The sequence below is a fragment of the Cyanistes caeruleus genome, unplaced genomic scaffold, assembly GCF_971803275.1.
Source record: "Cyanistes caeruleus unplaced genomic scaffold, bCyaCae1.hap1.1 HAP1_SCAFFOLD_74, whole genome shotgun sequence".
Taxonomy (NCBI): domain Eukaryota; kingdom Metazoa; phylum Chordata; class Aves; order Passeriformes; family Paridae; genus Cyanistes; species Cyanistes caeruleus.
Window position 1 is genome coordinate 1,020,587 of NW_028255887.1, and position 27,049 is coordinate 1,047,635.

The window sequence follows — 27,049 nt, forward strand, 5'->3', positions numbered from 1 at the left end:
CACGCTTGCTGATTAGTTGCTAGATGTCGTGTGGAAGAAGTACTGAAACGACTTCCTTCTGCTGCTCCCTACTGCTGTTGCTGCTCTCTGCGGCAACAATTTTACTTTCTCTTGGACTCCCAGATGCAGAGAAATGCCCTGCACAGCGCAGAAACCTGTCACACTAAGGGTGGAATAGGGTGCTGCAAATCCGTGCTTGTGTCAGTGGCAGGGGTGAGCTGCACAAACTTGTGCTCTCCTGTCACACGTTCTCCTCGCCAGACGCAGAGCAAAAGCTTTCCGCTTGCATTAAGAGCAAGAAAGGCAGAAGCCAGGACTCCGGAGCTCAGAGAAGGTAACCGCAAGAGGCGAGCCTCCTTCGGCAGAAGCTGCATTCCGGAGCTCTTGGCAACCGGCCAACTTCCCATGTATGTCTGAGGGAGAGTGCCGGTCAGCGCGCGGGCGGGGGAAAGCGCGAACGCTGCGGGCAGGCGAATAAGGAAGGTGTTGAACAGGCATGTGGCACGCGAAACTTTCAGACTGCAAGTGGAACGTAGATGCTGCTCAGCCGCTTGCTGACAAGTCTCTAGTTGTCTTGTAGAAGAAGTACGGCCACGAGTTCCTTCTGCTGCTCCCTACTGCTGTTGCTGCTCTCTGCGACAACAATTTTACTTTCCCTTGGACTCCCAGATGCAGAGAAATTCCCTGCACAGCGCAGAAACCTGTCACACCATGGGTGGAATAGGGTGCTGCAAATCCGTGCTTGTGTCAGTGGCAGGGGTGAGCTGCACAAACATGTGCTGTCCTGTCACACGTTCTCCTCGCCAGACGCAGTGCAAAAGCTTTCTGCTTGCATTAAGAGCAAGAAAGGCAGAAGCCAGGACTCCGGAGCTCAGAGAAGGTAACCGCAAGAGGCGAGCCTCCTTCGGCAGAAGCTGCATTCCGGAGCTCTTGGCAACCGGCCAAGGAACCATGTGTGTCAGAGGGAGCGTGCCGATCAGCGCGCTGGCGGGGGAAAGAGCGAGCGCTGCGGGCAGGCGAATAAGGAAGGTGTTGAACAGGTATCTGGCAGGCGAAACTTTCATATTGCAAGTGGAACATAGCTGCCGCTCGCACGCTTGCTGATTAGTTGCTAGATGTCGTGTGGAAGAAGTACTGAAACGACTTCCTTCTGCTGCTCCCTACTGCTGTTGCTGCTCTCTGCGGCAACAATTTTACTTTCCCTTGGACTCCCAGATGCAGAGAAATGCCCTGCACAGCGCAGAAACCTGTCACACTAAGGGTGGAATAGGGTGCTGCAAATCCGTGCTTGTGTCAGTGGCAGGGGTGAGCTGCACAAACTTGTGCTCTCCTGTCACACGTTCTCCTCGCCAGACGCAGTGCAAAAGCTTTCTGCTTGCATTAAGAGCAAGAAAGGCAGAAGCCAGGACTCCGGAGCTCAGAGAAGGTAACCGCAAGAGGCGAACCTCCTTCGGCAGAAGCTGCTTTCCGGAGCTCTTGGCAACCGGCCAAGGAACCATGTGTGTCAGAGGGAGAGTGCCGGTCAGAGCGCGGGCGGGGGAAAGCGCGAACGCTGCGGGCAGGCGAATAAGGAAGGTGTTGAACAGGCATCTGGCACGGGAAGCTTTCAGACTGCAAGTGGAACTTAGCTGCTGCTCAGCCGCTTGCTGACAAGTCTCTAGTTGTCTTGTAGAAGAAGTACGGGCAAGACTTCCTTCTGCTGCTCCCTACTGCTGTTGCTGCTCTCTGCGACAACAATTTTACTTTCCCTTGGACTCCCAGATGCAGAGAAATGCCCTGCACAGCGCAGAAACCTGTCACACCATGGGTGGAATAGGGTGCTGCAAATCCGTGCTTGTGTCAGTGGCAGGGGTGAGCTGCACAAACTTGTGCTCTCCTGTCACACGTTCTCCTCGCCAGACGCAGTGCAAAAGCTTTCTGCTTGCATTAAGAGCAAGAAAGGCAGAAGCCAGGACTCCGGAGCTCAGAGAAGGCAACCGCAAGAGGCGAGGCTCCTTCGGCAGAAGCTGCATTCCGGAGCTCTTGGCAACCGGCCAAGGAACCATGTGTGTCAGAGGGAGAGTGCCGGTCAGCGCGCTGGCGGGGGAAAGAGCGAGCGCTGCGGGCAGGCGAATAAGGAAGGTGTTGAACAGGTATCTGGCAGGCGAAACTTTCATATTGCAAGTGGAACATAGCTGCCGCTCGCACGCTTGCTGATTAGTTGCTAGATGTCGTGTGGAAGAAGTACTGAAACGACTTCCTTCTGCTGCTCCCTACTGCTGTTGCTGCTCTCTGCGGCAACAATTTTACTTTCTCTTGGACTCCCAGATGCAGAGAAATGCCCTGCACAGCGCAGAAACCTGTCACACTAAGGGTGGAATAGGGTGCTGCAAATCCGTGCTTGTGTCAGTGGCAGGGGTGAGCTGCACAAACTTGTGCTCTCCTGTCACACGTTCTCCTCGCAAGACGCAGTGCAAAAGCTTTCTGCTTGCATTAAGAGCAAGAAAGGCAGAAGCCAGGACTCCGGAGCTCAGAGAAGGTAACCGCAAGAGGCGAACCTCCTTCGGCAGAAGCTGCTTTCCGGAGCTCTTGGCAACCGGCCAAGGAACCATGTATGTCTGAGGGAGAGTACCGGTCAGCGCGCGGGCGGGGGAAAGCGCGAACGCTGCGGGCAGGCGAATAAGGAAGGTGTTGAACAGGCATCTGGCACGCGAAACTTTCAGACTGCAAGTGGAACGTAGATGCTGCTCAGCCGCTTGCTGACAAGTCTCTAGTTGTCTTGTAGAAGAAGTACGGCCACGAGTTCCTTCTGCTGCTCCCTACTGCTGTTGCTGCTCTCTGCGACAACAATTTTACTTTCCCTTGGACTCCCAGATGCAGAGAAATGCCCTGCACAGCGCAGAAACCTGTCACACCATGGGTGGAATAGGGTGCTGCAAATCCGTGCTTGTGTCAGTGGCAGGGGTGAGCTGCACAAACATGTGCTCTCCTGTCACACGTTCTCCTCGCCAGACGCAGTGCAAAAGCTTTCTGCTTGCATTAAGAGCAAGAAAGGCAGAAGCCAGGACTCCGGAGCTCAGAGAAGGTAACCGCAAGAGGCGAGCCTCCTTCGGCAGAAGCTGCATTCCGGAGCTCTTGGCAACCGGCCAAGGAACCATGTGTGTCAGAGGGAGCGTGCCGATCAGCGCGCTGGCGGGGGAAAGAGCGAGCGCTGCGGGCAGGCGAATAAGGAAGGTGTTGAACAGGTATCTGGCAGGCGAAACTTTCATATTGCAAGTGGAACATAGCTGCCGCTCGCACGCTTGCTGATTAGTTGCTAGATGTCGTGTGGAAGAAGTACTGAAACGACTTCCTTCTGCTGCTCCCTACTGCTGTTGCTGCTCTCTGCGGCAACAATTTTACTTTCTCTTGGACTCCCAGATGCAGAGAAATGCCCTGCACAGCGCAGAAACCTGTCACACTAAGGGTGGAATAGGGTGCTGCAAATCCGTGCTTGTGTCAGTGGCAGGGGTGAGCTGCACAAACTTGTGCTCTCCTGTCACACGTTCTCCTCGCCAGACGCAGTGCAAAAGCTTTCTGCTTGCATTAAGAGCAAGAAAGGCAGAAGCCAGGACTCCGGAGCTCAGAGAAGGTAACCGCAAGAGGCGAACCTCCTTCGGCACAAGCTGCTTTCCGGAGCTCTTGGCAACCGGCCAAGGAACCATGTGTGTCAGAGGGAGAGTGCCGGTCAGAGCGCGGGCGGGGGAAAGCGCGAGCGCTGCGGGCAGGCGAATAAGGAAGGTGTTGAACAGGCATCTGGCACGGGAAACTTTCAGACTGCAAGTGGAACTTAGCTGCTGCTCAGCCGCTTGCTGACAAGTCTCTAGTTGTCTTGTAGAAGAAGTACGGGCAAGACTTCCTTCTGCTGCTCCCTACTGCTGTTGCTGCTCTCTGCGACAACAATTTTACTTTCCCTTGGACTCCCAGATGCAGAGAAATGCCCTGCACAGCGCAGAAACCTGTCACACCATGGGTGGAATAGGGTGCTGCAAATCCGTGCTTGTGTCAGTGGCAGGGGTGAGCTGCACAAACATGTGCTGTCCTGTCACACGTTCTCCTCGCCAGACGCAGTGCAAACTCTTTCTGCTTGCATTAAGAGCAAGAAAGGCAGAAGCCAGGACTCCGGAGCTCAGAGAAGGTAACCGCAAGAGGCGAGCCTCCTTCGGCAGAAGCTGCTTTCCGGAGCTCTTGGCAACCGGCCAAGGAACCATGTGTGTCAGAGGGAGAGTGTCGGTCAGAGCGCGGGCGGGGGAAAGCGCGAGCGCTGCGGGCAGGCGAATAAGGAAGGTGTTGAACAGGCATGTGGCACGCGAAACTTTCAGACTGCAAGTGGAACGTAGATGCTGCTCAGCCGCTTGCTGACAAGTCTCTAGTTGTCTTGTAGAAGAAGTACGGCCACGACTTCCTTCTGCTGCTCCCTACTGCTGTTGCTGCTCTCTGCGACAACAATTTTACTTTCCCTTGGACTCCCAGATGCAGAGAAATGCCCTGGGCAGCACAGAAAGCTGTCACCCCATGGGTGGAATAGGGTGCTGCAAATCCGTGCTTGTGTCAGTGGCAGGGGTAAGCTGCACAAACATGTGCTCTCCTGTCACACGTTCTCCTCGCCAGACGCAGAGCAAAAGCTTTCCGCTTGCATTAAGAGCAAAGAAAAGCAGAAGCCGCGACTCCGCAGTTCGGGGAAGGTAACCGCAAGAGGCGAGGCTCCTTCGGCAGAAGCTGCATTCCGGAGCTCTTGGCAACCGGCCAACTTCCCATGTATGTCTGAGGGAGAGTGCCGGTCAGCGCGCGGGCGGGGGAAAGCGCGAGCGCTGCGGGCAGGCGAATAAGGAAGGTGTTGAACAGGCATGTGGCACGCGAAACTTTCAGACTGCAAGTGGAACGTAGATGCTGCTCAGCCGCTTGCTGACAAGTCTCTAGTTGTCTTGTAGAAGAAGTACGGCCACGAGTTCCTTCTGCTGCTCCCTACTGCTGTTGCTGCTCTCTGCGACAACAATTTTACTTTCTCTTGGACTCCCAGATGCAGAGAAATGCCCTGCACAGCGCAGAAACCTGTCACACCATGGGTGGAATAGGGTGCTGCAAATCCGTGCTTGTGTCAGTGGCAGGGGTGAGCTGCACAAACATGTGCTGTCCTGTCACACGTTCTCCTCGCCAGACGCAGTGCAAAAGCTTTCTGCTTGCATTAAGAGCAAGAAAGGCAGAAGCCAGGACTCCGGAGCTCAGAGAAGGTAACCGCAAGAGGCGAGCCTCCTTCGGCAGAAGCTGCATTCCGGAGCTCTTGGCAACCGGCCAAGGAACCATGTGTGTCAGAGGGAGCGTGCCGATCAGCGCGCTGGCGGGGGAAAGAGCGAGCGCTGCGGGCAGGCGAATAAGGAAGGTGTTGAACAGGTATCTGGCAAGCGAAACTTTCATATTGCAAGTGGAACATAGCTGCCGCTCGCACGCTTGCTGATTAGTTGCTAGATGTCGTGTGGAAGAAGTACTGAAACGACTTCCTTCTGCTGCTCCCTACTGCTGTTGCTGCTCTCTGCGGCAACAATTTTACTTTCTCTTGGACTCCCAGATGCAGAGAAATGCCCTGCACAGCGCAGAAACCTGTCACACTAAGGGTGGAATAGGGTGCTGCAAATCCGTGCTTGTGTCAGTGGCAGGGGTGAGCTGCACAAACTTGTGCTCTCCTGTCACACGTTCTCCTCGCCAGACGCAGTGCAAAAGCTTTCTGCTTGCATTAAGAGCAAGAAAGGCAGAAGCCAGGACTCCGGAGCTCAGAGAAGGTAACCGCAAGAGGCGAACCTCCTTCGGCAGAAGCTGCTTTCCGGAGCTCTTGGCAACCGGCCAAGGAACCATGTGTGTCAGAGGGAGAGTGCCGGTCAGAGCGCGGGCGGGGGAAAGCGCGAGCGCTGCGGGCAGGCGAATAAGGAAGGTGTTGAACAGGTATCTGGCAGGCGAAACTTTCATATTGCAAGTGGAACATAGCTGCCGCTCGCACGCTTGCTGATTAGTTGCTAGATGTCGTGTGGAAGAAGTACTGAAACGACTTCCTTCTGCTGCTCCCTACTGCTGTTGCTGCTCTCTGCGGCAACAATTTTACTTTCTCTTGGACTCCCAGATGCAGAGAAATGCCCTGCACAGCGCAGAAACCTGTCACACTAAGGGTGGAATAGGGTGCTGCAAATCCGTGCTTGTGTCAGTGGCAGGGGTGAGCTGCACAAACTTGTGCTCTCCTGTCACACGTTCTCCTCGCCAGACGCAGAGCAAAAGCTTTCCGCTTGCATTAAGAGCAAGAAAGGCAGAAGCCAGGACTCCGGAGCTCAGAGAAGGTAACCGCAAGAGGCGAGCCTCCTTCGGCAGAAGCTGCATTCCGGAGCTCTTGGCAACCGGCCAACTTCCCATGTATGTCTGAGGGAGAGTGCCGGTCAGCGCGCGGGCGGGGGAAAGCGCGAACGCTGCGGGCAGGCGAATAAGGAAGGTGTTGAACAGGCATCTGGCACGCGAAACTTTCAGACTGCAAGTGGAACGTAGATGCTGCTCAGCCGCTTGCTGACAAGTCTCTAGTTGTCTTGTAGAAGAAGTACGGCCACGAGTTCCTTCTGCTGCTCCCTACTGCTGTTGCTGCTCTCTGCGACAACAATTTTACTTTCCCTTGGACTCCCAGATGCAGAGAAATTCCCTGCACAGCGCAGAAACCTGTCACACCATGGGTGGAATAGGGTGCTGCAAATCCGTGCTTGTGTCAGTGGCAGGGGTGAGCTGCACAAACATGTGCTGTCCTGTCACACGTTCTCCTCGCCAGACGCAGTGCAAAAGCTTTCTGCTTGCATTAAGAGCAAGAAAGGCAGAAGCCAGGACTCCGGAGCTCAGAGAAGGTAACCGCAAGAGGCGAGCCTCCTTCGGCAGAAGCTGCATTCCGGAGCTCTTGGCAACCGGCCAAGGAACCATGTGTGTCAGAGGGAGCGTGCCGATCAGCGCGCTGGCGGGGGAAAGAGCGAGCGCTGCGGGCAGGCGAATAAGGAAGGTGTTGAACAGGTATCTGGCAGGCGAAACTTTCATATTGCAAGTGGAACATAGCTGCCGCTCGCACGCTTGCTGATTAGTTGCTAGATGTCGTGTGGAAGAAGTACTGAAACGACTTCCTTCTGCTGCTCCCTACTGCTGTTGCTGCTCTCTGCGGCAACAATTTTACTTTCTCTTGGACTCCCAGATGCAGAGAAATGCCCTGCACAGCGCAGAAACCTGTCACACCATGGGTGGAATAGGGTGCTGCAAATCCGTGCTTGTGTCAGTGGCAGGGGTGAGCTGCACAAACATGTGCTCTTCTGTCACACGTTCTCCTCGCCAGACGCAGTGCAAAAGCTTTCTGCTTGCATTAAGAGCAAGAAAGGCAGAAGCCAGGACTCCGGAGCTCAGAGAAGGTAACCGCAAGAGGCGAGGCTCCTTCGGCAGAAGCTGCATTCCGGAGCTCTTGGCAACCGGCCAAGGAACCATGTGTGTCAGAGGGAGAATGCCGATCAGCGCACTGGCGGGGGAAAGAGCGAGCGCTGCGGGCAGGCGAATAAGGAAGGTGTTGAACAGGTATCTGGCAGGCGAAACTTTCATATTGCAAGTGGAACATAGCTGCCGCTCGCACGCTTGCTGATTAGTTGCTAGATGTCGTGTGGAAGAAGTACTGAAACGACTTCCTTCCGCTGCTCCCTACTGCTGTTGCTGCTCTCTGCGGCAACAATTTTACTTTCCCTTGGACTCCCAGATGCAGAGAAATGCCCTGCACAGCGCAGAAACCTGTCACACCATGGGTGGAATAGGGTGCTGCAAATCCGTGCTTGTGTCAGTGGCAGGGGTGAGCTGCACAAACATGTGCTGTCCTGTCACACGTTCTCCTCGCCAGACGCAGTGCAAACTCTTTCTGCTTGCATTAAGAGCAAGAAAGGCAGAAGCCAGGACTCCGGAGCTCAGAGAAGGTAACCGCAAGAGGCGAGCCTCCTTCGGCAGAAGCTGCTTTCCGGAGCTCTTGGCAACCGGCCAAGGAACCATGTGTGTCAGAGGGAGAGTGTCGGTCAGAGCGCGGGCGGGGGAAAGCGCGAGCGCTGCGGGCAGGCGAATAAGGAAGGTGTTGAACAGGCATGTGGCACGCGAAACTTTCAGACTGCAAGTGGAACGTAGATGCTGCTCAGCCGCTTGCTGACAAGTCTCTAGTTGTCTTGTAGAAGAAGTACGGCCACGACTTCCTTCTGCTGCTCCCTACTGCTGTTGCTGCTCTCTGCGACAACAATTTTACTTTCCCTTGGACTCCCAGATGCAGAGAAATGCCCTGGGCAGCACAGAAAGCTGTCACCCCATGGGTGGAATAGGGTGCTGCAAATCCGTGCTTGTGTCAGTGGCAGGGGTAAGCTGCACAAACATGTGCTCTCCTGTCACACGTTCTCCTCGCCAGACGCAGAGCAAAAGCTTTCCGCTTGCATTAAGAGCAAAGAAAAGCAGAAGCCGCGACTCCGCAGTTCGGGGAAGGTAACCGCAAGAGGCGAGGCTCCTTCGGCAGAAGCTGCATTCCGGAGCTCTTGGCAACCGGCCAACTTCCCATGTATGTCTGAGGGAGAGTGCCGGTCAGCGCGCGGGCGGGGGAAAGCGCGAGCGCTGCGGGCAGGCGAATAAGGAAGGTGTTGAACAGGCATGTGGCACGCGAAACTTTCAGACTGCAAGTGGAACGTAGATGCTGCTCAGCCGCTTGCTGACAAGTCTCTAGTTGTCTTGTAGAAGAAGTACGGCCACGAGTTCCTTCTGCTGCTCCCTACTGCTGTTGCTGCTCTCTGCGACAACAATTTTACTTTCTCTTGGACTCCCAGATGCAGAGAAATGCCCTGCACAGCGCAGAAACCTGTCACACCATGGGTGGAATAGGGTGCTGCAAATCCGTGCTTGTGTCAGTGGCAGGGGTGAGCTGCACAAACATGTGCTGTCCTGTCACACGTTCTCCTCGCCAGACGCAGTGCAAAAGCTTTCTGCTTGCATTAAGAGCAAGAAAGGCAGAAGCCAGGACTCCGGAGCTCAGAGAAGGTAACCGCAAGAGGCGAGCCTCCTTCGGCAGAAGCTGCATTCCGGAGCTCTTGGCAACCGGCCAAGGAACCATGTGTGTCAGAGGGAGCGTGCCGATCAGCGCGCTGGCGGGGGAAAGAGCGAGCGCTGCGGGCAGGCGAATAAGGAAGGTGTTGAACAGGTATCTGGCAAGCGAAACTTTCATATTGCAAGTGGAACATAGCTGCCGCTCGCACGCTTGCTGATTAGTTGCTAGATGTCGTGTGGAAGAAGTACTGAAACGACTTCCTTCTGCTGCTCCCTACTGCTGTTGCTGCTCTCTGCGGCAACAATTTTACTTTCTCTTGGACTCCCAGATGCAGAGAAATGCCCTGCACAGCGCAGAAACCTGTCACACTAAGGGTGGAATAGGGTGCTGCAAATCCGTGCTTGTGTCAGTGGCAGGGGTGAGCTGCACAAACTTGTGCTCTCCTGTCACACGTTCTCCTCGCCAGACGCAGTGCAAAAGCTTTCTGCTTGCATTAAGAGCAAGAAAGGCAGAAGCCAGGACTCCGGAGCTCAGAGAAGGTAACCGCAAGAGGCGAACCTCCTTCGGCAGAAGCTGCTTTCCGGAGCTCTTGGCAACCGGCCAAGGAACCATGTGTGTCAGAGGGAGAGTGCCGGTCAGAGCGCGGGCGGGGGAAAGCGCGAGCGCTGCGGGCAGGCGAATAAGGAAGGTGTTGAACAGGTATCTGGCAGGCGAAACTTTCATATTGCAAGTGGAACATAGCTGCCGCTCGCACGCTTGCTGATTAGTTGCTAGATGTCGTGTGGAAGAAGTACTGAAACGACTTCCTTCTGCTGCTCCCTACTGCTGTTGCTGCTCTCTGCGGCAACAATTTTACTTTCTCTTGGACTCCCAGATGCAGAGAAATGCCCTGCACAGCGCAGAAACCTGTCACACTAAGGGTGGAATAGGGTGCTGCAAATCCGTGCTTGTGTCAGTGGCAGGGGTGAGCTGCACAAACTTGTGCTCTCCTGTCACACGTTCTCCTCGCCAGACGCAGAGCAAAAGCTTTCCGCTTGCATTAAGAGCAAGAAAGGCAGAAGCCAGGACTCCGGAGCTCAGAGAAGGTAACCGCAAGAGGCGAGCCTCCTTCGGCAGAAGCTGCATTCCGGAGCTCTTGGCAACCGGCCAACTTCCCATGTATGTCTGAGGGAGAGTGCCGGTCAGCGCGCGGGCGGGGGAAAGCGCGAACGCTGCGGGCAGGCGAATAAGGAAGGTGTTGAACAGGCATCTGGCACGCGAAACTTTCAGACTGCAAGTGGAACGTAGATGCTGCTCAGCCGCTTGCTGACAAGTCTCTAGTTGTCTTGTAGAAGAAGTACGGCCACGAGTTCCTTCTGCTGCTCCCTACTGCTGTTGCTGCTCTCTGCGACAACAATTTTACTTTCCCTTGGACTCCCAGATGCAGAGAAATTCCCTGCACAGCGCAGAAACCTGTCACACCATGGGTGGAATAGGGTGCTGCAAATCCGTGCTTGTGTCAGTGGCAGGGGTGAGCTGCACAAACATGTGCTGTCCTGTCACACGTTCTCCTCGCCAGACGCAGTGCAAAAGCTTTCTGCTTGCATTAAGAGCAAGAAAGGCAGAAGCCAGGACTCCGGAGCTCAGAGAAGGTAACCGCAAGAGGCGAGCCTCCTTCGGCAGAAGCTGCATTCCGGAGCTCTTGGCAACCGGCCAAGGAACCATGTGTGTCAGAGGGAGCGTGCCGATCAGCGCGCTGGCGGGGGAAAGAGCGAGCGCTGCGGGCAGGCGAATAAGGAAGGTGTTGAACAGGTATCTGGCAGGCGAAACTTTCATATTGCAAGTGGAACATAGCTGCCGCTCGCACGCTTGCTGATTAGTTGCTAGATGTCGTGTGGAAGAAGTACTGAAACGACTTCCTTCTGCTGCTCCCTACTGCTGTTGCTGCTCTCTGCGGCAACAATTTTACTTTCTCTTGGACTCCCAGATGCAGAGAAATGCCCTGCACAGCGCAGAAACCTGTCACACCATGGGTGGAATAGGGTGCTGCAAATCCGTGCTTGTGTCAGTGGCAGGGGTGAGCTGCACAAACATGTGCTCTTCTGTCACACGTTCTCCTCGCCAGACGCAGTGCAAAAGCTTTCTGCTTGCATTAAGAGCAAGAAAGGCAGAAGCCAGGACTCCGGAGCTCAGAGAAGGTAACCGCAAGAGGCGAGGCTCCTTCGGCAGAAGCTGCATTCCGGAGCTCTTGGCAACCGGCCAAGGAACCATGTGTGTCAGAGGGAGAATGCCGATCAGCGCACTGGCGGGGGAAAGAGCGAGCGCTGCGGGCAGGCGAATAAGGAAGGTGTTGAACAGGTATCTGGCAGGCGAAACTTTCATATTGCAAGTGGAACATAGCTGCCGCTCGCACGCTTGCTGATTAGTTGCTAGATGTCGTGTGGAAGAAGTACTGAAACGACTTCCTTCCGCTGCTCCCTACTGCTGTTGCTGCTCTCTGCGGCAACAATTTTACTTTCCCTTGGACTCCCAGATGCAGAGAAATGCCCTGCACAGCGCAGAAACCTGTCACACTAAGGGTGGAAGAGGGTGCTGCAAATCCGTGCTTGTGTCAGTGGCAGGGGTGAGCTGCACAAACTTGTGCTCTCCTGTCACACGTTCTCCTCGCCAGACGCAGTGCAAAAGCTTTCTGCTTGCATTAAGAGCAAGAAAGGCAGAAGCCAGGACTCCGGAGCTCAGAGAAGGTAACCGCAAGAGGCGAACCTCCTTCGGCAGAAGCTGCTTTCCGGAGCTCTTGGCAACCGGCCAAGGAACCATGTGTGTCAGAGGGAGAGTGCCGGTCAGAGCGCGGGCGGGGGAAAGCGCGAACGCTGCGGGCAGGCGAATAAGGAAGGTGTTGAACAGGCATCTGGCACGGGAAGCTTTCAGACTGCAAGTGGAACTTAGCTGCTGCTCAGCCGCTTGCTGACAAGTCTCTAGTTGTCTTGTAGAAGAAGTACGGGCAAGACTTCCTTCTGCTGCTCCCTACTGCTGTTGCTGCTCTCTGCGGCAACAATTTTACTTTCTCTTGGACTCCCAGATGCAGAGAAATGCCCTGCACAGCGCAGAAACCTGTCACACTAAGGGTGGAATAGGGTGCTGCAAATCCGTGCTTGTGTCAGTGGCAGGGGTGAGCTGCACAAACTTGTGCTCTCCTGTCACACGTTCTCCTCGCCAGACGCAGAGCAAAAGCTTTCCGCTTGCATTAAGAGCAAGAAAGGCAGAAGCCAGGACTCCGGAGCTCAGAGAAGGTAACCGCAAGAGGCGAGCCTCCTTCGGCAGAAGCTGCATTCCGGAGCTCTTGGCAACCGGCCAACTTCCCATGTATGTCTGAGGGAGAGTGCCGGTCAGCGCGCGGGCGGGGGAAAGCGCGAACGCTGCGGGCAGGCGAATAAGGAAGGTGTTGAACAGGCATCTGGCACGCGAAACTTTCAGACTGCAAGTGGAACGTAGATGCTGCTCAGCCGCTTGCTGACAAGTCTCTAGTTGTCTTGTAGAAGAAGTACGGCCACGAGTTCCTTCTGCTGCTCCCTACTGCTGTTGCTGCTCTCTGCGACAACAATTTTACTTTCCCTTGGACTCCCAGATGCAGAGAAATTCCCTGCACAGCGCAGAAACCTGTCACACCATGGGTGGAATAGGGTGCTGCAAATCCGTGCTTGTGTCAGTGGCAGGGGTGAGCTGCACAAACATGTGCTGTCCTGTCACACGTTCTCCTCGCCAGACGCAGTGCAAAAGCTTTCTGCTTGCATTAAGAGCAAGAAAGGCAGAAGCCAGGACTCCGGAGCTCAGAGAAGGTAACCGCAAGAGGCGAGCCTCCTTCGGCAGAAGCTGCATTCCGGAGCTCTTGGCAACCGGCCAAGGAACCATGTGTGTCAGAGGGAGCGTGCCGATCAGCGCGCTGGCGGGGGAAAGAGCGAGCGCTGCGGGCAGGCGAATAAGGAAGGTGTTGAACAGGTATCTGGCAGGCGAAACTTTCATATTGCAAGTGGAACATAGCTGCCGCTCGCACGCTTGCTGATTAGTTGCTAGATGTCGTGTGGAAGAAGTACTGAAACGACTTCCTTCTGCTGCTCCCTACTGCTGTTGCTGCTCTCTGCGGCAACAATTTTACTTTCTCTTGGACTCCCAGATGCAGAGAAATGCCCTGCACAGCGCAGAAACCTGTCACACCATGGGTGGAATAGGGTGCTGCAAATCCGTGCTTGTGTCAGTGGCAGGGGTGAGCTGCACAAACATGTGCTCTTCTGTCACACGTTCTCCTCGCCAGACGCAGTGCAAAAGCTTTCTGCTTGCATTAAGAGCAAGAAAGGCAGAAGCCAGGACTCCGGAGCTCAGAGAAGGTAACCGCAAGAGGCGAGGCTCCTTCGGCAGAAGCTGCATTCCGGAGCTCTTGGCAACCGGCCAAGGAACCATGTGTGTCAGAGGGAGAATGCCGATCAGCGCACTGGCGGGGGAAAGAGCGAGCGCTGCGGGCAGGCGAATAAGGAAGGTGTTGAACAGGTATCTGGCAGGCGAAACTTTCATATTGCAAGTGGAACATAGCTGCCGCTCGCACGCTTGCTGATTAGTTGCTAGATGTCGTGTGGAAGAAGTACTGAAACGACTTCCTTCCGCTGCTCCCTACTGCTGTTGCTGCTCTCTGCGGCAACAATTTTACTTTCCCTTGGACTCCCAGATGCAGAGAAATGCCCTGCACAGCGCAGAAACCTGTCACACCATGGGTGGAATAGGGTGCTGCAAATCCGTGCTTGTGTCAGTGGCAGGGGTGAGCTGCACAAACATGTGCTCTCCTGTCACACGTTCTCCTCGCCAGACGCAGAGCAAAAGCTTTCCGCTTGCATTAAGAGCAAAGAAAAGCAGAAGCCGCGACTCCGCAGTTCGGGGAAGGTAACCGCAAGAGGCGAGGCTCCTTCGGCAGAAGCTGCATTCCGGAGCTCTTGGCAACCGGCCAACTTCCCATGTATGTCTGAGGGAGAGTGCCGGTCAGCGCGCGGGCGGGGGAAAGCGCGAGCGCTGCGGGCAGGCGAATAAGGAAGGTGTTGAACAGGCATGTGGCACGCGAAACTTTCAGACTGCAAGTGGAACGTAGATGCTGCTCAGCCGCTTGCTGACAAGTCTCTAGTTGTCTTGTAGAAGAAGTACGGCCACGAGTTCCTTCTGCTGCTCCCTACTGCTGTTGCTGCTCTCTGCGACAACAATTTTACTTTCTCTTGGACTCCCAGATGCAGAGAAATGCCCTGCACAGCGCAGAAACCTGTCACACCATGGGTGGAATAGGGTGCTGCAAATCCGTGCTTGTGTCAGTGGCAGGGGTGAGCTGCACAAACATGTGCTGTCCTGTCACACGTTCTCCTCGCCAGACGCAGTGCAAAAGCTTTCTGCTTGCATTAAGAGCAAGAAAGGCAGAAGCCAGGACTCCGGAGCTCAGAGAAGGTAACCGCAAGAGGCGAGCCTCCTTCGGCAGAAGCTGCATTCCGGAGCTCTTGGCAACCGGCCAAGGAACCATGTGTGTCAGAGGGAGCGTGCCGATCAGCGCGCTGGCGGGGGAAAGAGCGAGCGCTGCGGGCAGGCGAATAAGGAAGGTGTTGAACAGGTATCTGGCAAGCGAAACTTTCATATTGCAAGTGGAACATAGCTGCCGCTCGCACGCTTGCTGATTAGTTGCTAGATGTCGTGTGGAAGAAGTACTGAAACGACTTCCTTCTGCTGCTCCCTACTGCTGTTGCTGCTCTCTGCGGCAACAATTTTACTTTCTCTTGGACTCCCAGATGCAGAGAAATGCCCTGCACAGCGCAGAAACCTGTCACACTAAGGGTGGAATAGGGTGCTGCAAATCCGTGCTTGTGTCAGTGGCAGGGGTGAGCTGCACAAACTTGTGCTCTCCTGTCACACGTTCTCCTCGCCAGACGCAGTGCAAAAGCTTTCTGCTTGCATTAAGAGCAAGAAAGGCAGAAGCCAGGACTCCGGAGCTCAGAGAAGGTAACCGCAAGAGGCGAACCTCCTTCGGCAGAAGCTGCTTTCCGGAGCTCTTGGCAACCGGCCAAGGAACCATGTGTGTCAGAGGGAGAGTGCCGGTCAGAGCGCGGGCGGGGGAAAGCGCGAGCGCTGCGGGCAGGCGAATAAGGAAGGTGTTGAACAGGTATCTGGCAGGCGAAACTTTCATATTGCAAGTGGAACATAGCTGCCGCTCGCACGCTTGCTGATTAGTTGCTAGATGTCGTGTGGAAGAAGTACTGAAACGACTTCCTTCTGCTGCTCCCTACTGCTGTTGCTGCTCTCTGCGGCAACAATTTTACTTTCTCTTGGACTCCCAGATGCAGAGAAATGCCCTGCACAGCGCAGAAACCTGTCACACTAAGGGTGGAATAGGGTGCTGCAAATCCGTGCTTGTGTCAGTGGCAGGGGTGAGCTGCACAAACTTGTGCTCTCCTGTCACACGTTCTCCTCGCCAGACGCAGAGCAAAAGCTTTCCGCTTGCATTAAGAGCAAGAAAGGCAGAAGCCAGGACTCCGGAGCTCAGAGAAGGTAACCGCAAGAGGCGAGCCTCCTTCGGCAGAAGCTGCATTCCGGAGCTCTTGGCAACCGGCCAAGGAACCATGTGTGTCAGAGGGAGAGTGCCGGTCAGCGCGCGGGCGGGGGAAAGAGCGAGCGCTGCGGGCAGGCGAATAAGGAAGGTGTTGAACAGGTATCTGGCAGGCGAAACTTTCATATTGCAAGTGGAACATAGCTGCCGCTCGCACGCTTGCTGATTAGTTGCTAGATGTCGTGTGGAAGAAGTACTGAAACGACTTCCTTCCGCTGCTCCCTACTGCTGTTGCTGCTCTCTGCGGCAACAATTTTACTTTCCCTTGGACTCCCAGATGCAGAGAAATGCCCTGCACAGCGCAGAAACCTGTCACACTAAGGGTGGAAGAGGGTGCTGCAAATCCGTGCTTGTGTCAGTGGCAGGGGTGAGCTGCACAAACTTGTGCTCTCCTGTCACACGTTCTCCTCGCCAGACGCAGTGCAAAAGCTTTCTGCTTGCATTAAGAGCAAGAAAGGCAGAAGCCAGGACTCCGGAGCTCAGAGAAGGTAACCGCAAGAGGCGAACCTCCTTCGGCAGAAGCTGCTTTCCGGAGCTCTTGGCAACCGGCCAAGGAACCATGTGTGTCAGAGGGAGAGTGCCGGTCAGAGCGCGGGCGGGGGAAAGCGCGAACGCTGCGGGCAGGCGAATAAGGAAGGTGTTGAACAGGCATCTGGCACGGGAAGCTTTCAGACTGCAAGTGGAACTTAGCTGCTGCTCAGCCGCTTGCTGACAAGTCTCTAGTTGTCTTGTAGAAGAAGTACGGGCAAGACTTCCTTCTGCTGCTCCCTACTGCTGTTGCTGCTCTCTGCGACAACAATTTTACTTTCCCTTGGACTCCCAGATGCAGAGAAATGCCCTGCACAGCGCAGAAACCTGTCACACCATGGGTGGAATAGGGTGCTGCAAATCCGTGCTTGTGTCAGTGGCAGGGGTGAGCTGCACAAACATGTGCTGTCCTGTCACACGTTCTCCTCGCCAGACGCAGTGCAAAAGCTTTCTGCTTGCATTAAGAGCAAGAAAGGCAGAAGCCAGGACTCCGGAGCTCAGAGAAGGCAACCGCAAGAGGCGAGGCTCCTTCGGCAGAAGCTGCATTCCGGAGCTCTTGGCAACCGGCCAAGGAACCATGTGTGTCAGAGGGAGCGTGCCGATCAGCGCGCTGGCGGGGGAAAGAGCGAGCGCTGCGGGCAGGCGAATAAGGAAGGTGTTGAACAGGTATCTGGCAGGCGAAACTTTCATATTGCAAGTGGAACATAGCTGCCGCTCGCACGCTTGCTGATTAGTTGCTAGATGTCGTGTGGAAGAAGTACTGAAACGACTTCCTTCTGCTGCTCCCTACTGTTGTTGCTGCTCTCTGCGGCAACAATTTTACTTTCTCTTGGACTCCCAGATGCAGAGAAATGCCCTGCACAGCGCAGAAACCTGTCACACTAAGGGTGGAATAGGGTGCTGCAAATCCGTGCTTGTGTCAGTGGCAGGGGTGAGCTGCACAAACTTGTGCTCTCCTGTCACACGTTCTCCTCGCCAGACGCAGTGCAAAAGCTTTCTGCTTGCATTAAGAGCAAGAAAGGCAGAAGCCAGGACTCCGGAGCTCAGAGAAGGTAACCGCAAGAGGCGAACCTCCTTCGGCACAAGCTGCTTTCCGGAGCTCTTGGCAACCGGCCAAGGAACCATGTGTGTCAGAGGGAGAGTGCCGGTCAGAGCGCGGGCGTTGGAAAGCGCGAGCGCTGCGGGCAGGCGAATAAGGAAGGTGTTGAACAGGCATCTGGCACGGGAAACTTTCAGACTGCAAGTGGAACTTAGCTGCTGCTCAGCCGCTTGCTGACAAGTCTCTAGTTGTCTTGTAGAAGAAGTATGGGCAAGACTTCCTTCTGCTGCTCCCTACTGCTGTTGCTGCTCTCTGCGACAACAATTTTACTTTCCCTTGGACTCCCAGATGCAGAGAAATGCCCTGCACAGCGCAGAAACCTGTCACACCATGGGTGGAATAGGGTGCTGCAAATCCGTGCTTGTGTCAGTGGCAGGGGTGAGCTGCACAAACATGTGCTCTCCTGTCACACATTCTCCTCGCCAGACGCAGTGCAAAAGCTTTCTGCTTGCATTAAGAGCAAGAAAGGCAGAAGCCAGGACTCCGGAGCTCAGAGAAGGTAACCACAAGAGGCGAGGCTCCTTCGGCAGAAGCTGCATTCCGGAGCTCTTGGCAACCGGCCAAGGAACCATGTGTGTCAGAGGGAGCGTGCCGATCAGCGCGCTGGCGGGGGAAAGAGCGAGCGCTGCGGGCAGGCGAATAAGGAAGGTGTTGAACAGGTATCTGGCAGGCGAAACTTTCATATTGCAAGTGGAACATAACTGCCGCTCGCACGCTTGCTGATTAGTTGCTAGATGTCGTGTGGAAGAAGTACTGAAACGACTTCCTTCTGCTGCTCCCTACTGCTGTTGCTGCTCTCTGCGGCAACAATTTTACTTTCTCTTGGACTCCCAGATGCAGAGAAATGCCCTGCACAGCGCAGAAACCTGTCACACTAAGGGTGGAATAGGGTGCTGCAAATCCGTGCTTGTGTCAGTGGCAGGGGTGAGCTGCACAAACATGTGCTGTCCTGTCACACGTTCTCCTCGCCAGACGCAGTGCAAAAGCTTTCTGCTTGCATTAAGAGCAAGAAAGGCAGAAGCCAGGACTCCGGAGCTCAGAGAAGGTAACCGCAAGAGGCGAGGCTCCTTCGGCAGAAGCTGCATTCCGGAGCTCTTGGCAACCGGCCAAGGAACCATGTGTGTCAGAGGGAGCGTGCCGATCAGCGCACTGGCGGGGGAAAGAGCGAGCGCTGCGGGCAGGCGAATAAGGAAGGTGTTGAACAGGTATCTGGCAGGCGAAACTTTCATATTGCAAGTGGAACATAGCTGCCGCTCGCACGCTTGCTGATTAGTTGCTAGATGTCGTGTGGAAGAAGTACTGAAACGACTTCCTTCTGCTGCTCCCTACTGCTGTTGCTGCTCTCTACGGCAACAATTTTACTTTCTCTTGGACTCCCAGATGCAGAGAAATGCCCTGCACAGCGCAGAAACCTGTCACACTAAGGGTGGAATAGGGTGCTGCAAATCCGTGCTTGTGTCAGTGGCAGGGGTGAGCTGCACAAACTTGTGCTCTCCTGTCACACGTTCTCCTCGCCAGACGCAGAGCAAAAGCTTTCCGCTTGCATTAAGAGCAAGAAAGGCAGAAGCCAGGACTCCGGAGCTCAGAGAAGGTAACCGCAAGAGGCGAGCCTCCTTCGGCAGAAGCTGCATTCCGGAGCTCTTGGCAACCGGCCAACTTCCCATGTATGTCTGAGGGAGAGTGCCGGTCAGCGCGCGGGCGGGGGAAAGCGCGAACGCTGCGGGCAGGCGAATAAGGAAGGTGTTGAACAGGCATCTGGCACGCGAAACTTTCAGACTGCAAGTGGAACGTAGATGCTGCTCAGCCGCTTGCTGACAAGTCTCTAGTTGTCTTGTAGAAGAAGTACGGCCACGAGTTCCTTCTGCTGCTCCCTACTGCTGTTGCTGCTCTCTGCGACAACAATTTTACTTTCCCTTGGACTCCCAGATGCAGAGAAATTCCCTGCACAGCGCAGAAACCTGTCACACCATGGGTGGAATAGGGTGCTGCAAATCCGTGCTTGTGTCAGTGGCAGGGGTGAGCTGCACAAACATGTGCTGTCCTGTCACACGTTCTCCTCGCCAGACGCAGTGCAAAAGCTTTCTGCTTGCATTAAGAGCAAGAAAGGCAGAAGCCAGGACTCCGGAGCTCAGAGAAGGTAACCACAGGAGGCGAGCCTCCTTCGGCAGAAGCTGCATTCCGGAGCTCTTGGCAACCGGCCAAGGAACCATGTGTGTCAGAGGGAGAATGCCGATCAGCGCACTGGCGGGGGAAAGAGCGAGCGCTGCGGGCAGGCGAATAAGGAAGGTGTTGAACAGGTATCTGGCAGGCGAAACTTTCATATTGCAAGTGGAACATAGCTGCCGCTCGCACGCTTGCTGATTAGTTGCTAGATGTCGTGTGGAAGAAGTACTGAAACGACTTCCTTCTGCTGCTCCCTACTGCTGTTGCTGCTCTCTGCGGCAACAATTTTACTTTCCCTTGGACTCCCAGATGCAGAGAAATGCCCTGCACAGCGCAGAAACCTGTCACACTAAGGGTGGAATAGGGTGCTGCAAATCCGTGCTTGTGTCAGTGGCAGGGGTGAGCTGCACAAACTTGTGCTCTCCTGTCACACGTTCTCCTCGCCAGACGCAGTGCAAAAGCTTTCTGCTTGCATTAAGAGCAAGAAAGGCAGAAGCCAGGACTCCGGAGCTCAGAGAAGGTAACCGCAAGAGGCGAACCTCCTTCGGCAGAAGCTGCTTTCCGGAGCTCTTGGCAACCGGCCAAGGAACCATGTGTGTCAGAGGGAGAGTGCCGATCAGCGCGCTGGCGGGGGAAAGAGCGAGCGCTGCGGGCAGGCGAATAAGGAAGGTGTTGAACAGGTATCTGGCAGGCGAAACTTTCATATTGCAAGTGGAACATAGCTGCCGCTCCCACGCTTGCTGATTAGTTGCTAGATGTCGTGTGGAAGAAGTACTGAAACGACTTCCTTCTGCTGCTCCCTACTGCTGTTGCTGCTCTCTGCGGCAACAATTTTACTTTCTCTTGGACTCCCAGATGCAGAGAAATGCCCTGCACAGCGCAGAAACCTGTCACACTAAGGGTGGAATAGGGTGCTGCAAATCCGTGCTTGTGTCAGTGGCAGGGGTGAGCTGCACAAACTTGTGCTCTCCTGTCACACGTTCTCCTCGCCAGACGCAGAGCAAAAGCTTTCCGCTTGCATTAAGAGCAAGAAAGGCAGAAGCCAGGACTCCGGAGCTCAGAGAAGGTAACCGCAAGAGGCGAGCCTCCTTCGGCAGAAGCTGCATTCCGGAGCTCTTGGCAACCGGCCAACTTCCCATGTATGTCTGAGGGAGAGTGCCGGTCAGCGCGCGGGCGGGGGAAAGCGCGAACGCTGCGGGCAGGCGAATAAGGAAGGTGTTGAACAGGCATCTGGCACGCGAAACTTTCAGACTGCAAGTGGAACGTAGATGCTGCTCAGCCGCTTGCTGACAAGTCTCTAGTTGTCTTGTAGAAGAAGTACGGCCACGAGTTCCTTCTGCTGCTCCCTACTGCTGTTGCTGCTCTCTGCGACAACAATTTTACTTTCCCTTGGACTCCCAGATGCAGAGAAATTCCCTGCACAGCGCAGAAACCTGTCACACCATGGGTGGAATAGGGTGCTGCAAATCCGTGCTTGTGTCAGTGGCAGGGGTGAGCTGCACAAACATGTGCTCTCCTGTCACACGTTCTCCTCGCCAGACGCAGTGCAAAAGCTTTCTGCTTGCATTAAGAGCAAGAAAGGCAGAAGCCAGGACTCCGGAGCTCAGAGAAGGTAACCGCAAGAGGCGAGGCTCCTTCGGCAGAAGCTGCATTCCGGAGCTCTTGGCAACCGGCCAAGGAACCATGTGTGTCAGAGGGAGCGTGCCGATCAGCGCGCTGGCGGGGGAAAGAGCGAGCGCTGCGGGCAGGCGAATAAGGAAGGTGTTGAACAGGTATCTGGCAGGCGAAACTTTCATATTGCAAGTGGAACATAGCTGCCGCTCGCACGCTTGCTGATTAGTTGCTAGATGTCGTGTGGAAGAAGTACTGAAACGACTTCCTTCTGCTGCTCCCTACTGCTGTTGCTGCTCTCTGCGGCAACAATTTTACTTTCTCTTGGACTCCCAGATGCAGAGAAATGCCCTGCACAGCGCAGAAACCTGTCACACTAAGGGTGGAATAGGGTGCTGCAAATCCGTGCTTGTGTCAGTGGCAGGGGTGAGCTGCACAAACTTGTGCTCTCCTGTCACACGTTCTCCTCGCCAGACGCAGTGCAAAAGCTTTCTGCTTGCATTAAGAGCAAGAAAGGCAGAAGCCAGGACTCCGGAGCTCAGAGAAGGTAACCGCAAGAGGCGAACCTCCTTCGGCACAAGCTGCTTTCCGGAGCTCTTGGCAACCGGCCAAGGAACCATGTGTGTCAGAGGGAGAGTGCCGGTCAGAGCGCGGGCGGGGGAAAGAGCGAGCGCTGCGGGCAGGCGAATAAGGAAGGTGTTGAACAGGCATCTGGCACGGGAAACTTTCAGACTGCAAGTGGAACTTAGCTGCTGCTCAGCCGCTTGCTGACAAGTCTCTAGTTGTCTTGTAGAAGAAGTACGGGCAAGACTTCCTTCTGCTGCTCCCTACTGCTGTTGCTGCTCTCTGCGACAACAATTTTACTTTCCCTTGGACTCCCAGATGCAGAGAAATGCCCTGCACAGCGCAGAAACCTGTCACACTAAGGGTGGAATAGGGTGCTGCAAATCCGTGCTTGTGTCAGTGGCAGGGGTGAGCTGCACAAACTTGTGCTCTCCTGTCACACGTTCTCCTCGCCAGACGCAGTGCAAAAGCTTTCTGCTTGCATTAAGAGCAAGAAAGGCAGAAGCCAGGACTCCGGAGCTCAGAGAAGGTAACCGCAAGAGGCGAACCTCCTTCGGCAGAAGCTGCTTTCCGGAGCTCTTGGCAACCGGCCAAGGAACCATGTGTGTCAGAGGGAGAGTGCCGATCAGCGCGCTGGCGGGGGAAAGAGCGAGCGCTGCGGGCAGGCGAATAAGGAAGGTGTTGAACAGGTATCTGGCAGGCGAAACTTTCATATTGCAAGTGGAACATAGCTGCCGCTCGCACGCTTGCTGATTAGTTGCTAGATGTCGTGTGGAAGAAGTACTGAAACGACTTCCTTCTGCTGCTCCCTACTGCTGTTGCTGCTCTCTGCGGCAACAATTTTACTTTCTCTTGGACTCCCAGATGCAGAGAAATGCCCTGCACAGCGCAGAAACCTGTCACACTAAGGGTGGAATAGGGTGCTGCAAATCCGTGCTTGTGTCAGTGGCAGGGGTGAGCTGCACAAACTTGTGCTCTCCTGTCACACGTTCTCCTCGCCAGACGCAGTGCAAAAGCTTTCTGCTTGCATTAAGAGCAAGAAAGGCAGAAGCCAGGACTCCGGAGCTCAGAGAAGGTAACCGCAAGAGGCGAGCCTCCTTCGGCAGAAGCTGCATTCCGGAGCTCTTGGCAACCGGCCAACTTCCCATGTATGTCTGAGGGAGAGTGCCGGTCAGCGCGCGGGCGGGGGAAAGCGCGAACGCTGCGGGCAGGCGAATAAGGAAGGTGTTGAACAGGCATCTGGCACGCGAAACTTTCAGACTGCAAGTGGAACGTAGATGCTGCTCAGCCGCTTGCTGACAAGTCTCTAGTTGTCTTGTAGAAGAAGTACGGCCACGAGTTCCTTCTGCTGCTCCCTACTGCTGTTGCTGCTCTCTGCGACAACAATTTTACTTTCCCTTGGACTCCCAGATGCAGAGAAATTCCCTGCACAGCGCAGAAACCTGTCACACCATGGGTGGAATAGGGTGCTGCAAATCCGTGCTTGTGTCAGTGGCAGGGGTGAGCTGCACAAACTTGTGCTCTCCTGTCACACGTTCTCCTCGCCAGACGCAGTGCAAAAGCTTTCTGCTTGCATTAAGAGCAAGAAAGGCAGAAGCCAGGACTCCGGAGCTCAGAGAAGGTAACCGCAAGAGGCGAACCTCCTTCGGCACAAGCTGCTTTCCGGAGCTCTTGGCAACCGGCCAAGGAACCATGTGTGTCAGAGGGAGAGTGCCGGTCAGAGCGCGGGCGGGGGAAAGCGCGAGCGCTGCGGGCAGGCGAATAAGGAAGGTGTTGAACAGGCATCTGGCACGGGAAACTTTCAGACTGCAAGTGGAACTTAGCTGCTGCTCAGCCGCTTGCTGACAGGTCTCTAGTTGTCTTGTAGAAGAAGTACGGGCAAGACTTCCTTCTGCTGCTCCCTACTGCTGTTGCTGCTCTCTGCGACAACAATTTTACTTTCCCTTGGACTCCCAGATGCAGAGAAATGCCCTGCACAGCGCAGAAACCTGTCACACCATGGGTGGAATAGGGTGCTGCAAATCCGTGCTTGTGTCAGTGGCAGGGGTGAGCTGCACAAACATGTGCTGTCCTGTCACACGTTCTCCTCGCCAGACGCAGTGCAAAAGCTTTCTGCTTGCATTAAGAGCAAGAAAGGCAGAAGCCAGGACTCCGGAGCTCAGAGAAGGTAACCGCAAGAGGCGAGGCTCCTTCGGCAGAAGCTGCATTCCGGAGCTCTTGGCAACCGGCCAAGGAACCATGTGTGTCAGAGGGAGAGTGCCGGTCAGAGCGCGGGCGGGGGAAAGCGCGAGCGCTGCGGGCAGGCGAATAAGGAAGGTGTTGAACAGGTATCTGGCAGGCGAAACTTTCATATTGCAAGTGGAACATAGCTGCCGCTCGCACGCTTGCTGATTAGTTGCTAGATGTCGTGTGGAAGAAGTACTGAAACGACTTCCTTCTGCTGCTCCCTACTGCTGTTGCTGCTCTCTGCGGCAACAATTTTACTTTCTCTTGGACTCCCAGATGCAGAGAAATGCCCTGCACAGCGCAGAAACCTGTCACACTAAGGGTGGAATAGGGTGCTGCAAATCCGTGCTTGTGTCAGTGGCAGGGGTGAGCTGCACAAACTTGTGCTCTCCTGTCACACGTTCTCCTCGCCAGACGCAGAGCAAAAGCTTTCCGCTTGCATTAAGAGCAAGAAAGGCAGAAGCCAGGACTCCGGAGCTCAGAGAAGGTAACCGCAAGAGGCGAGCCTCCTTCGGCAGAAGCTGCATTCCGGAGCTCTTGGCAACCGGCCAACTTCCCATGTATGTCTGAGGGAGAGTGCCGGTCAGCGCGCGGGCGGGGGAAAGCGCGAACGCTGCGGGCAGGCGAATAAGGAAGGTGTTGAACAGGCATCTGGCACGCGAAACTTTCAGACTGCAAGTGGAACGTAGATGCTGCTCAGCCGCTTGCTGACAAGTCTCTAGTTGTCTTGTAGAAGAAGTACGGCCACGAGTTCCTTCTGCTGCTCCCTACTGCTGTTGCTGCTCTCTGCGACAACAATTTTACTTTCCCTTGGACTCCCAGATGCAGAGAAATTCCCTGCACAGCGCAGAAACCTGTCACACCATGGGTGGAATAGGGTGCTGCAAATCCGTGCTTGTGTCAGTGGCAGGGGTGAGCTGCACAAACATGTGCTGTCCTGTCACACGTTCTCCTCGCCAGACGCAGTGCAAAAGCTTTCTGCTTGCATTAAGAGCAAGAAAGGCAGAAGCCAGGACTCCGGAGCTCAGAGAAGGTAACCGCAAGAGGCGAGGCTCCTTCGGCAGAAGCTGCATTCCGGAGCTCTTGGCAACCGGCCAAGGAACCATGTGTGTCAGAGGGAGCGTGCCGATCAGCGCGCTGGCGGGGGAAAGAGCGAGCGCTGCGGGCAGGCGAATAAGGAAGGTGTTGAACAGGTATCTGGCAGGCGAAACTTTCATATTGCAAGTGGAACATAGCTGCCGCTCGCACGCTTGCTGATTAGTTGCTAGATGTCGTGTGGAAGAAGTACTGAAACGACTTCCTTCTGCTGCTCCCTACTGCTGTTGCTGCTCTCTGCGGCAACAATTTTACTTTCTCTTGGACTCCCAGATGCAGAGAAATGCCCTGCACAGCGCAGAAACCTGTCACACTAAGGGTGGAATAGGGTGCTGCAAATCCGTGCTTGTGTCAGTGGCAGGGGTGAGCTGCACAAACTTGTGCTCTCCTGTCACACGTTCTCCTCGCCAGACGCAGTGCAAAAGCTTTCTGCTTGCATTAAGAGCAAGAAAGGCAGAAGCCAGGACTCCGGAGCTCAGAGAAGGTAACCGCAAGAGGCGAACCTCCTTCGGCAGAAGCTGCTTTCCGGAGCTCTTGGCAACCGGCCAAGGAACCATGTGTGTCAGAGGGAGAGTGCCGGTCAGAGCGCGGGCGGGGGAAAGAGCGAGCGCTGCGGGCAGGCGAATAAGGAAGGTGTTGAACAGGCATCTGGCACGGGAAACTTTCAGACTGCAAGTGGAACTTAGCTGCTGCTCAGCCGCTTGCTGACAAGTCTCTAGTTGTCTTGTAGAAGAAGTACGGGCAAGACTTCCTTCTGCTGCTCCCTACTGCTGTTGCTGCTCTCTGCGACAACAATTTTACTTTCCCTTGGACTCCCAGATGCAGAGAAATGCCCTGCACAGCGCAGAAACCTGTCACACTAAGGGTGGAATAGGGTGCTGCAAATCCGTGCTTGTGTCAGTGGCAGGGGTAAGCTGCACAAACTTGTGCTCTCCTGTCACACGTTCTCCTCGCCAGACGCAGTGCAAAAGCTTTCTGCTTGCATTAAGAGCAAGAAAGGCAGAAGCCAGGACTCCGGAGCTCAGAGAAGGTAACCGCAAGAGGCGAACCTCCTTCGGCAGAAGCTGCTTTCCGGAGCTCTTGGCAACCGGCCAAGGAACCATGTGTGTCAGAGGGAGAGTGCCGATCAGCGCGCTGGCGGGGGAAAGAGCGAGCGCTGCGGGCAGGCGAATAAGGAAGGTGTTGAACAGGTATCTGGCAGGCGAAACTTTCATATTGCAAGTGGAACATAGCTGCCGCTCGCACGCTTGCTGATTAGTTGCTAGATGTCGTGTGGAAGAAGTACTGAAACGACTTCCTTCTGCTGCTCCCTACTGCTGTTGCTGCTCTCTGCGGCAACAATTTTACTTTCTCTTGGACTCCCAGATGCAGAGAAATGCCCTGCACAGCGCAGAAACCTGTCACACTAAGGGTGGAATAGGGTGCTGCAAATCCGTGCTTGTGTCAGTGGCAGGGGTGAGCTGCACAAACTTGTGCTCTCCTGTCACACGTTCTCCTCGCCAGACGCAGTGCAAAAGCTTTCTGCTTGCATTAAGAGCAAGAAAGGCAGAAGCCAGGACTCCGGAGCTCAGAGAAGGTAACCGCAAGAGGCGAGCCTCCTTCGGCAGAAGCTGCATTCCGGAGCTCTTGGCAACCGGCCAACTTCCCATGTATGTCTGAGGGAGAGTGCCGGTCAGCGCGCGGGCGGGGGAAAGCGCGAACGCTGCGGGCAGGCGAATAAGGAAGGTGTTGAACAGGCATCTGGCACGCGAAACTTTCAGACTGCAAGTGGAACGTAGATGCTGCTCAGCCGCTTGCTGACAAGTCTCTAGTTGTCTTGTAGAAGAAGTACGGCCACGAGTTCCTTCTGCTGCTCCCTACTGCTGTTGCTGCTCTCTGCGACAACAATTTTACTTTCCCTTGGACTCCCAGATGCAGAGAAATTCCCTGCACAGCGCAGAAACCTGTCACACCATGGGTGGAATAGGGTGCTGCAAATCCGTGCTTGTGTCAGTGGCAGGGGTGAGCTGCACAAACATGTGCTCTCCTGTCACACGTTCTCCTCGCCAGACGCAGTGCAAAAGCTTTCTGCTTGCATTAA